Below are 12,214 nucleotides of genomic sequence, written 5' to 3'. Positions count from 1 at the left end.
AATCTTAGATCATAATCAGGCAAAAAGATTAGAGTTGGGCATGTAGAGTTTGTGGGAAAAGCTTAGAGTGAGACTAAAGATAGGAAAATATAATTTTCCTTTCCTTTCCTTTTTTTTTTTTTTTAATGCCCAGGTCAAAATGCAGGTATTAGTCAACATCTTGAAAACTTGCCCATGAGGCTGATGCTACCTGTATGATAAATACCTGAGGATGAATATCAGGTCCTCCCGGAGGCACATGGCAGCTCAGACCTCATGGCCAGGGCCTACTGGTCACCCTGAAAGGGCAGACAGACCTTTGTAAGGGACAGGACAGGCCATTTCTAGGAGGAGACAGACCTGGCAGTGAGACATGGGCTGGGGGTCCTGGCTGGTGAGTGCAATTAGCATATTTGTGCCCCAAATCCTGGTTCTGAGTAGGACAGGTAGAACCTCTCTAGAGACACCAGAGTCAATGAGAAAAAGACTTGGCCTTGAGTTCTTCTCCAGACCCATTTGACTTAATGTTAATACAAGAACGCATAAAACTAAATCACGAACAGGCTAGCCTGAATGACAGGCTCAGTGGATATCACTTGCTTGGTGTAATTTGAGCAACTCTTCTTTTGACCCAAGCTTTAACTTGGCTTTTACTGAATAACTTCATTGTAATGGGAAAGGAAAGTAGTAACTCCCTAATACTTGAGCAAGAATGAGTTTGTCGTGTGGAACCAACATAACAACAAGAGAGATCTGAGAGTTATAGGAAGGTTGGAATGAAGGTAGGTAGCAACCTGGAAGCGACGTAGGAAGTGGGCCTGAAGGCCAGTTTATTCTTATCCTGCAAGCTCACCTTTTCCATGAGCTTGTTCTGGGTTAAAAGAAAGGGACATACCCAGTCCTAGCCTCTGTTTTGTAGTGCTGTGTTGAGACACGTGTGTTTCCCTGTTTCTGCACAGTAGGGGTGCCTCAGACTTCCAGACATAAACAACAGATCCCACAGCCTGATGCTCCTGGCTCAGGTCTGGGTCAAAGGCCCCCACCAGGATCAGAGAACAGCTAGTTTTTCTAAAAACTGAGCCTCCTTGAGCAAATCCGTTTTGAATTCCAAAGCTAGCATGAAGCATCTAAGAAAATAAATACAGGTGGAAGTAATTGTTAGTAGGAATATAGCAGCTCTATTTTTTCTGTGGGGTTAAGTACCTGGAGAAAGTCCTCTTCCCGCAAACAGAAGAACATGTAGGATTTGAAGAAAAAAGCAACAAAATAGCCAGAAAGGGTACAGCTCTGGATTATCTTCATTCCTTGTATTCTAAAATGTTCTTCTGCACAAAAGATCTTAGATCACATGGAAGTCCACCTTTCCACCCACCTGTCCATCCATCCATTCATCCATCCATCTACCCATCATTTATTACCCACCCATTGTCCAACTGTCCATCCAAGTATCCATCCACCCACCCATCCATCCATCTGCCCACCCATCCATCCACTCATCCATCTATCCATCCATGCATCCATCCATCCATCATCTACTACCCACCCATCTGTTCATCCATCTATCCATCATCTATTACCCACCCATTGTCCATCTGTCCACCCATGTACCCACTCATCCATCTATCCATCCATCTATCCATCCATCCACCCACCAAACACTACTTGATACACATTACCTATGCCAGACTAAGGACAATCAGCCACAGAAACATGTCCTCACTGAGTGGGCAGGAAGTCAGTCATTCCTTTCTTTAGTTAAGAAAATAACTGAGAGACCTAATAAGGCACAGTAAGATGCTATATAACATAGAAATAAAGAGCACAGACTGTGGAATTAGCTGTGTTTTAACCATGATTCTGGCCCTTTCTAGTTATGTAGCCTTTCAGTGCCTCCGTTCCCTCCTCTGTAAAATGAGGGAGTAATAATATCTCTTATCCTACAGGCTTGTTGTAAGAACTGAATGAGACTATGAATGTAAAGTGATTAGTACAATGCCTGGCACAAATAACGTGCCCAGTAAATTTTAGCTAGTATTATTTGAAATAGGAAGACTACATTCTGCAGAATCCAAAAGGTAGTGGGAAGGGGGAGTTTCCTAAGGGGCAGAAAGATGTATCAGAGACCATGACCAGGCTCTGGGGACACTAAAAATGCCCCAGCCACTGGGCATGGAGGGAGCAAGTTGGTTGGTAGGGAGAGGGATAAGTTAAAACCTAGGTCTTTCTCAATATGTTTGTCTTCATGTTTCCAAGAGGTCCAGCAACAGTTCAGGCCAATGGTTTTGCCAAAAAGTGTCCTGGCAGGGAGAGACAGGGGATGGGAGAATGTCCCCAGGAAGAATGGTGAGGGGTAGAAGGGCAGGTCAGAAGACCTGGGTGGCAGAAATCTTGCAGGATCCCAATAAGGGCAAACCCTCAGCTAGGGAGACTGCTGAGATTTTGAGAGACAAGACAAATGTGAGTCTGTAGGGCCTTGGCTCTTCACTATTAAGTATTCCCCAAAGAAGCAGCTGATAAGGAGGGGAAGTTGGGAGGGAGAAATACAGGTCTGAGGCCAAGGGGTTGCATGGTCAATATGGCAACTTCTAGAAACCCATCTAGAATGTCTGGAGAAGGGAGAGACCCTGGCCAGGAATCAGACATCTGGGTGATATGGAGAGCCCAGATAATGTTGTGTCTGGCAGAGAAGAGAAGTAAACACCCTAAAGATGTCCCACATGCTTCTTTTGGCTAGCTCATCCCTGGACCATGGAAGTCGGGGATGGATAGGGAGGGTGCTGTGATTCATAAGAAGAGTGTCTCTCTGCAACTGAACTTCTCTGGGACTCTTTCTGTATATCTTGAAGGTGGAGGAAGGGTGTCTGGATATCCCCTGCCGATGGCAGTGAGGGCCACCACCTGCCCACCTCCCTCTCAGAGGGACAGGATAGATGGAAGCCTAATGAATCCTGGAGGCCCACAACAAAGGAAGGAGGGATTGCTGAAGAATTCTGCCTGCTGGGCCTGAGTTTGCTCTGGGAGGGAGATAGGCTAGGAAGAGGGTGGTTATCTCTAAGATGACACACGACAGAGCTCACTGCTTTAGGGGCACACCCCCCTGAGATCCTGGCAAGGCTGCCCCAACAATGTGGGGACAAGGTGGCCTACTTGGTCAAGGATGTAGCATATGCACGACACCCAGAGAATCCCACTTTGTCCCTTAAGACATATCAAGCTGGCCTCAAATACCAATTCACAGACTCCTCAAAAAAACAAATCACCCCCTCAGATATCTGTAAGTTCTAAGGAGGCTTGGTCATGATCAGCATTGGCTCAGAGTTCCTGTCCCCAACGAATTCAGTTTCTAACTCTGCTTCCTATTCTGTAGATGCTGGCCTGGTTTCACAAGAGGGCAACACATACGTGGAGCTCTGCCCTGACCCTGGATTTCCACCAAACCTGCGTGAATGCCCGTGAAACCGATTTTCCTGGAGGGGTGAGGCAACTGCCACAGGGTCATATCACAGCAGAACAAATGATCACAGACTGTTAAGTAGACTGCCTTGCTCTTAGCAGCGTGTTGTCCTCCCAACCATATGGCTTGTCATCTTTTCTCGCCAACCCTGCCACAACGAAATATTGTTCTGCTCTCCTCCACCCCCAAGTTCCTGCTAAATCCTAATTTGGAAAGATTCAATTATTAATTAGATCATTTAAACATTAATTAAGATTCAAGTGTCAATTAAATAAGTTTTGATGTGCCTGTCTGCAGCTCATCAGTGGCTGGGGCACTCGGGATTTTTTTGATTCAGGAGCTCACCTTCTATCCCTAGATATCTATCAACGTGTGCTCTTTAACAAAGATGGGCTCCTTTAAGAGAGAGTTCAACTAACTTTTTGTCCTGCTTGGCTGGGCCTGGCTGAAGGCAGATCACAGGCAGAGAGGGACGCTGCTTATCTTTGGGCCCTGGAAGAGCTAAGACTGGTTGGGCCCTGTGGAATGTGTGTGGCCGGTTCAGGAGGCAAAGGTGGCCCAAAGAAGCCTTCCTCCTTCCTCTGCCTGGGGAAACATTCCCTGTGCAGGGGAGAAGAATTACATGCTGGCTTCATCTCCAAAGATCAAGGAATAACTCTGAACCATGGTGACAGGTGCTCTTTCCAGATCAGATGCTCATCAAGGAAGTTAAACCAACACCTGGAGGTCACCCCTGATGAAGGTATTTCTTTTATAACAAATCAAAGAAAACTTTAACCTCCCTGGAATAAAGGAAATGGGGTGGTCCAGAGTAGTTGCTATGACTACTGTCTTGCTAAGTTATCGCTAGAAAAGGAGGAGGCAGCCATCTCTCCCCTGTGCATTCACTGTCCACCCCAGGACATGCACAAGGGAACAGAAGGGATGTGATAGTTGCTGACGGGCCCAACAACCCTTCCCTCAGCACACACTGGTCCTGGGTGGAGTATCTTGGATATGCAATCCCAATTAGTGTTCAGAGAGAATCTTCAAAGATTCTCTAAGGGATGTATCTCCATTACATGGATGAAGAAACCAAGGCCTGGACAGGTGAAGCGATGTACCGAAAGCCTGAAAGCCAGCAAGAGGCAGATGTTGGCTTGAAGTCCATTTGCCTTTCTTCAAATCCCTGTGGCTTTTTCTATGATCATCCCCACACTCACCTCCATCCCACAGTGGCTGCTGTAGAGGGGAGCAAAGCTGAGAAGAGCACAGGAAGATGCCTGCAGTCTGCGGAATGCAGAAAGGAGCGGTAACACCTAAAGGGGCTCCGCAGCCACATTCTCTCTTTAGCGCTTAGATTTCCTTTGGTTCTTGTAAGATTCCTTTGGGAAAACTCTAATCTGCCTCAACTGAATGAAAGGCAAGGCTGTGTTGTTAATGTCTTGTCAGGAGGATGGCAGCTGGGACTTCGAGTACCCTCTAACTTTTACAGCAAATGGCAAATATGATCATGACTTTTCCCTCCAAAATCAGACCTCAGGGGCATCTGTTGTAGAATCTTGACAAAATACAGAGTCCTTCTTCAATTACTTTATTTTGAACCCCAAAATGAAGACACGTTAGTCGTAAGCCATCTAAAGCTATGCTGATGGGGGATCCTGTGTAAGGTTCCTGGCAACAGAGGAGAGTAGGGAAAGAGAAATCTGACATTCATTCGGCACTTATTCCTGGGGATCTGGCCCCTCACCTGTTGAATGTTGGAGGCCACAGTAAACAAACCAGATAAAGACCATGTTAAAAATCAATACAACTACATACGATCTTTTAAAAGTAAGTGGTTAGCGTTTGAAGTCACAAATAAGGAAAGAATTATTATAACTTGGGGCAGATTTTTCAATGACATCATCATACCTAGATTTAAAAAGTGCTGAAGGTCAAGCAACCCAGATGGATCTGCAGCTGATATGCTCTGAAAGCTGATTTGACAACTGAGACCCCGAAGCAGAAGGCCCACTGGAAGGGTTTGACTAATGGATTGCATTGTGCTTGGGTAAAGGCCATATGTCTGTATTATAAACAGGATATGACTTTTAAATATATCACTTAAACTATTAGCTTATTAATCAGGAATATTGAACACTATACCAAAAACTAATAATGCGCTATATGTTGGCTAATTGAGTTTAAACTTTTAAAAAAAAAAAAAAGAATTTTTTTTTTTTAAGAATGGGGGAGGGGCAGAGGGAGAAGCAGACTCCCTGCTCAGCGGGGAGCCTGATGCTGGGCTCCATCCCCGGACCCTGGGATCATGACCTGAGCAGAAGGCAGACACTTGACCGATGAGCAACCCAGGTGCCTCACTTAAACTATTAACATGTTGGGGCGCCTGGGTGGCTCAGTGGGTGGCTCAGTGGGTTAAAGCCTCTGCTTTCGGCTCAGGTCATGATCCCAGAGTCCTGGGATCGAGCCCCGCATAGGGCTCTCTGCTCAGCAGGGAGCCTGCTTCCTCCTCTCTCTCTCTCTCTGCCTGCCTCCCTGCCTGCTTGTGGTCTCTGTCTGTCAAATAAATAAAATCTTAAAAAAACAAAAACTATTAACATGTTAATCAGTGTTTATAAATTAACAAATAGCGTGTGTGATTTTAAGTATGTCTGATTAAATTATATTAACTATTATGCGCAGTTTGTCTCTTTCATTTCTATCCTGACACATTTTGATATTCACATCAACGAAATCCTCTCTTAAATGCTCACTGGGTAAATGGGGATGCTCTAATACTTGGAGTCACCTCATATGAGGTACTTAATGTCTTCTGTCCATGACTTCACTGTCATTGAAGGGATGGCAGTATCCTAACTCATATGCGTTTCAGCCTGACACACAGTATGTCCTCAGTCAAATATTGTTGAGTTGTTGCCGTCATTTTAGAGATATAGAAATAAAGACCACACCAGGAGAGAAGACCGGGCCAAAGCCCACAGCTGATAACAAGCAGGGCTGGCTGCTTCTAGAAGAGTTTCCTGTTCCCTCCAGGCAAGACACAAGCCACTATCTCAAGCTATCTCCTTGGCTGGGCTCAGAGCCCCAGCACCAGGCAAAGACTGTGGCTATAATGGCTTGGCTTGGACGCCACAGAGCTGGAGGCCATCTGGAGACATGAGGCTCTTGGATCTGGCCACTGCCCAGGGCAATGCCACACACGTATATTTGGCCTTTTGCTAATTGGTTATCCGTTCATAATGGCTGTGAAGCAGAACTGACAATATTTGTTTAGAAAGTCCCACCTTCCCCTGCCCCCCCCCATTTCAGAGGTTATCTCATTTCTCGCGCATACTTTTCATCACGTGATAGCAGCACTGCATGCTGCCCAGACTCTCATGTGAGCAACACTGCCTGGGAACTCACTCCCAGCACTTTTCTGGAGGGGACAATTGCCGTGGAAAATTTTCAGATGTGTGGTAACGTACAAAATACTAGGAAAAGGGCTTGGCAGAACAGGCATCGCAGCGAGGTTGCTAATGTTGCAAGTTGGTGTATGTTTTGGTCACTGACACTAAATTTAGTCATATTTAGAGGGAGTTTTTTTTTAATATTAATCACATTTTATTGAGATGTGGAGACATATTCTCACAAGTTAAAAAAAAATGTGGTCTCCCAATATAATTTTAAGAACAACACTTTAAAGAAAGTTTAACATTCCCTTAACCAAGAAGCGTAGGGAGTGTGTGTCTGTGTGTGTTTCCATCTCCCTCAGTTCTGGACAAGTCGAGCATCCAAAGGCAGAACTATCTCTTGGTGGGGCCATGCTGCAGGCATAAGAGGTTTTTTGGCCTTGCTGCCTTCCCACCATGCGACTGATCAAAAAGTCCTTCTTGACATCGCAACTCTTCCTTTCCGTGCCCTGCCTAGGCCCCAGCTAGCTCTGAATTGCCACCATAAACATTCCTCCTAGGGAGTCAGTCAGGAATGGTATGCTTCCTTCTAGGCATTTAGGTCCCAGGAGGATAGGGAGAGAGAGAATTCAGAGGGTCCTTTGGGGCAAGGCCTTCATTGTTGCTATGGAAAAAGTCTCGAGAACCAAAGGCCTCAGTCTTCAGTGGAGACATGTTGGGTCACATCTGAGAATGCTGTTTGTAGGTCCCTCATTGCTTTCCCAGGGCCCTGGGCAAAGCCAATCCCAGCAAAGGGATGAGGTCCCAGCACCACTCTACTCTTTGCTTTACCTCTCCCCCTACCCTCTGCCCCCAAATCCACCTTTCTTAATGGGCCTCAAGGGGTCTACCTCTGAGTGTGGTTATGCAGGAAGAACATTCCAGATTCAGACTGCTGGCAGGGTTGGGGGAATCCTTCCCATTCCTGAGCTTAAATCACCATTGTCAAGAACAAACATTTACTATGCTCCCCTCTGAGTGACAGCCTTTAATTTACTAAAGATTTACTGTTTCAGAGGGACCAAGAGCCGAAGGGCAGTTGCTAATTCTCAGCGTGATCTAGGATACACGTGTTGACACACACATCATTCTTTTCTTCCCTGATTTATACACACATACCAGTCACCACCTAAACCCTATAAGGGAGCCTCATCATTTCAAAGATCAAGTACAGATCTATGAAGGGCCCTCAGGATCAGAACTTGCTCACCTCTCTGGCCTCACACTGCACCACTGACCACTCTTTCTGTACATCCAGCCATCTTGTCTTCTTCCTGGGGAGACCTTCCCTGAATCCCTCAGTCCTAGCGCGACCTCCCTCCCTCCCCCTCTTCTGCACTCTCCTAATGACTTAGCAATCCTCGCGGGACTTACATCATTGTAGTCAAGCAATTAACTAGTTGGTTATTTATTCCACATTCTTGAATGTCAGCTCCCAGAGGGCAGTGACCATCTCTCTTACCCACGAAGACCTTAAGACTGTGCTTGCACATATAATGAGTATGAAATATTTGTTTGCATGAATAATGAATATATGTTTGAGTGAAGAATGGGTCGAGGTGTCGGAATGTCTGGGCAGGCGCACGGAATATGGGGGTATGTCTGACCCAGCTGACTAGCTCCAGGAGCCAGAGGCATGCAGCCCGTGTGGATGGTAGTAGCAGCCAGAGGATAGGGACAGGGCAGTTCAGCCATGAAGCATTTCATAAGAAGACCTCAGGCTGCCCCGCTGGGTGGGTTCCTTCAACGCTGAGCAGAGAGAGCACTCAGGGATTTGTCTTTCTGGTTCCGTGTTTTTCCGAGCAACCCAATATTGGAAGGAAAACGGATTTGGAGGAAGTCCAACATTCCTTTATTTTTCAAAGTTGGAAGTCGTCATGAAGAACAGGACAAGTATGAGTGGCCATCTTCATTTTTCACCCTGCACAACTCAGAAGGGACACTAGGGAAGTCATGCAGGGGTTTGTGGCTCCCACTGAAAGAATGCTGCTGGCTTTGGAGTCAGAAATACTTGGGTTGAAATCTCTGGTTTCCACTTGTGAGCCAGGTGAACTCAGGCAAGTGATTAAACCTCTCCTCGAACTTCAATAGCTTTATCTATAAAATGGGCATGATTACTGGGTTAATGTAGGAATGAACAGATCATAAGTGACGTGTCTGATGCAGGGGAGGCACTGTAAGTAAAGAATAGTTAAGATTACTGAGGGCTTGTTACTGTTAGCTCCCAGAGGCACGTTTGGCTTTGGATCACTGTGAATTTTGACCCTTTTTTTTTAGGGTTATATAATGATCCATTGTAAAGCAGGACTTTATATAGCTGTTAGTTGTTTTTCAAACAATAGAAAACATTTTTTTTTCCTTTTAACAGCTCATTGGTTAAATTTAATCCAATTATAGGGCTGTTTGGGAAACTTTACGGTTAGGGTTACCTGCAGCAATCAATACTCTCTCCGTTTAGGGAGAAGAGAAGCCCACTCCATTCTGCTGTCCTGGAAACGCTGAGCTCAGGTGTAGGGGCAAAGCCAGGTGAGGTTAGAACACACACGGAGACACACATTCCTAAGCCATGAGTGTGGGGTTCTTGTCTGCTCCTTATAAGGAGCGAGTTATCATCAGTCCTGCAGAAAGGTCACTGCTATTTCTCTGTCCTCAAGTGCCTGAAATCAGTTTTCCTCTGCGGGGTGGGGCGGTGATTAAGCAGGCTAAATATGTCAGCACTTCGCATATCCAGTTATGAGGATGTTGACAGACCCTTGCAGCAGAGCTGAGCTTGGGGTTTTTATATGATCCTAGGGACTCTCAGGAGCCATACTTGGATGCATCCCCAGCCCCTCCCTGCCAGGGGGCAAGTGAACCTGAAGATCCACTTCTGCAGCTCGAGAGCCAGCTGCAAAAGTCAGCCTGGTTGAAGGAGCTGGAGCTGGAGCTGGGTTTGTCCCCGTCCCCCCTCTTCGCTCCCTTCTGCCCTTGCTTCTCACCAGTGGCCCTTGAGCATTGATGTGAGGAGCTGGCGGCTGCTGGGAGAGGCAGAGGCCTAGAAAGTGGCAAGCGATGCTTTCCTTCCTCTCAGCAGGGTCAGCTCTTCACACCTCGCAGAAGCAAGGGCAAGGGGTGGCCACTCCGGGATCTCCTAGGCTCCAGCCTCGCTTCCCCAATGAAGCCCCCATCCTATCCATCTGTCTCCTGTTCTCAGGGCTCCACTGCACCATCTCGCTCCCGGGGGACAGTCTGACATTCCACAGTCTTGTGTGGATCATAGTGCTTTCCTGGGCCCGCTGGTCTGGCCCCTCCTAAGCACATCCAGTTTGCACCTCATCTGCAACCCTGCAGGGCCCAGCCCAAGGGTGAGGCATTAAATGGGTGCTGTGGGAAAGAAAGCTTGCTGATGGCTTGATGGAAAGTTGATTAGGTTCCGTGGTCCAAAAAGCCTGAATGATCCCCTCCTTTCTATTCTTTGTTGAGAATGAAACCAAGATTTTTGGGAGCCGGTTATCTGAAGGCATTTAGGTCTCTTCTACCTGACACTTGCTCCTAGTTAAGCCAGGAGTGGACCAGACCCCAGTATTCTCTGTCCCCCCATCCCTTCCTCTTGCTGGCGGCCACTTTTAAATCCACTTTGAGATTCTCCCTCAGTCTCATGTCAGCGAGCCCTGCTGAGTGCCCAGCACTATACTCAGACATCAGGGCAAGGGAAGTGGAGCTACCATCGCTTCTGTGTAGCTCAGGAGTGAAAACCTCCATCCATGCCCTTCCCCCATCTACCTATCTTTTATCCCTGAGTACTTTTTTAAAGCTTTTAACGTATCAGTTTTCTGCTGTCATTACAGCCTGGGAACTCAGGCCAACTTCTCAATGTCCCCTCTGTGGTTCCCTGACATCTTTCACAGACCTTCTTGCCTTTTACGGGTTTTACTGTTAATTGCTCAAACAGCAAGTAAGAATAACAGGCATGAGGAAGTTACAAAGGTTCTCATATCTTTCTTTTTAGCACCTGCTGATAAAAGGTAAATTGGTGGAACTTTTATGGGCAGGAAATTGGCAGTATATTCTTGAAATATTCATTTGCTTTAGCTCTTCCCCTTCCATCAGATAGATGTTTATGACCTGAGAAGGGTGGGGTCAGCAGAGTGGGGCAGGGCCAGCGTAGGGGTCTGGCTGAGTCCATGGCTGCCCCTGCCTGCAGCTCGCTGCCCCGGAGTGGGACCTGGCTTGGAGCAAAGGGTTGCTCTAGGATGTTGGGCGCTGTTCATCAACTCCCAGGCTGGGCTGAGAAGCTAGTACTTAAGAAATTATGGCATCTGAGCCCATAATGTTAAAAAACGGAACCTTTGTACTAGTACTGAGGATCATTCCATTGATGTTACAAACAACACAAAACAAAACCAATAAAACCAAAAGCAATGTCTAATCTCTCTACTAAGAACACAATGAAGGTTAAGAGATCTCCAAAATAGTTGGCTGTTTATATAAAGAGAACAGTTAGGAAAGCTACACAATGCCCAGATAAACCACATAAGGTGATCTGTGGAAGAAAAATAAAAGTTCATCCTTTTCCAAATCCTTGTCACAGAAAACAGTTACCTGGAAGTGGGGGCTGTGACAAGGCAGAGAAAAGGAACTGTCTTGTGTCCACCACCTGTCTGAACAATTACCCCATGAGAATCCAACAGATTTCGTTAATTCCAGTGATTCCTCAGGAGCAGGAAGCCCATCATCAAAATATAGTGGGTATTTTCCCCTGAGGTTTCTCTGACCGGTGAGACAAAGGCACAAATTTAGCTCAACACGAATTTGAGACTGAATATAGCTTTAACTTTCCAAAGAATGAGAAATACAGGTGAACTCGTAGCTTATCTGGTGATGATAGGAGCTTTCCTGTGTTCATCAAGAGCTTTCAGGAAGGAAACTATATCTTGATGGGCTACTGGGTGGACTTGTTGCTTCCACAGTCACTATTTAGAAGGAAATTAGAAAAACATGTGATGATTGGTTTACCGGGGCTTCAAACATCATAAAGGTGGTGGTCAGAATCATCACCCAAAACAGAAATTATAAATAGAAATATTCAGCTTTTAAAACAAGAATTAAGTAGATTGTGGGAATAGGAAAATCATTTTACTTTTGGTTTTAAGATACAGTAGTAGTGTAGCTAAGGATGCAAAATGCTTACGTATTATAGCCTCATTCAGAGACTTCATCTTTGTCATCTGAAACATCCCTGAACTATGCAGACTTCTAGAAAAGTCTCAAATGAAAATTTTGATCTATGCAAGAAATCAAAGCCATTTTTTTCTTTTTTCTTTTTTATGTGGTAAAAAAGCCACATCAAGAAACCACTAATGAAACATTAACAATCTATTTCACATCG

General features: G+C 45.8%; 1 pseudogene; it reads left to right on the top strand.

Annotated features, from left to right (window-relative positions):
* Positions 1-4,479: 4,479 nt before the first annotated feature.
* Positions 4,480-11,987, top strand: LOC116873454 (annotated as a pseudogene).
* Positions 11,988-12,214: the final 227 nt, after the last annotated feature.

The sequence above is a fragment of the Lontra canadensis genome, unplaced genomic scaffold (genome assembly GCF_010015895.1).
Source record: "Lontra canadensis isolate GAN:19392208 unplaced genomic scaffold, GSC_riverotter_1.0 scaffold33, whole genome shotgun sequence".
Lineage (NCBI taxonomy): Eukaryota > Metazoa > Chordata > Mammalia > Carnivora > Mustelidae > Lontra > Lontra canadensis.
This window is presented reverse-complemented; position numbering and strand designations above follow the sequence as displayed.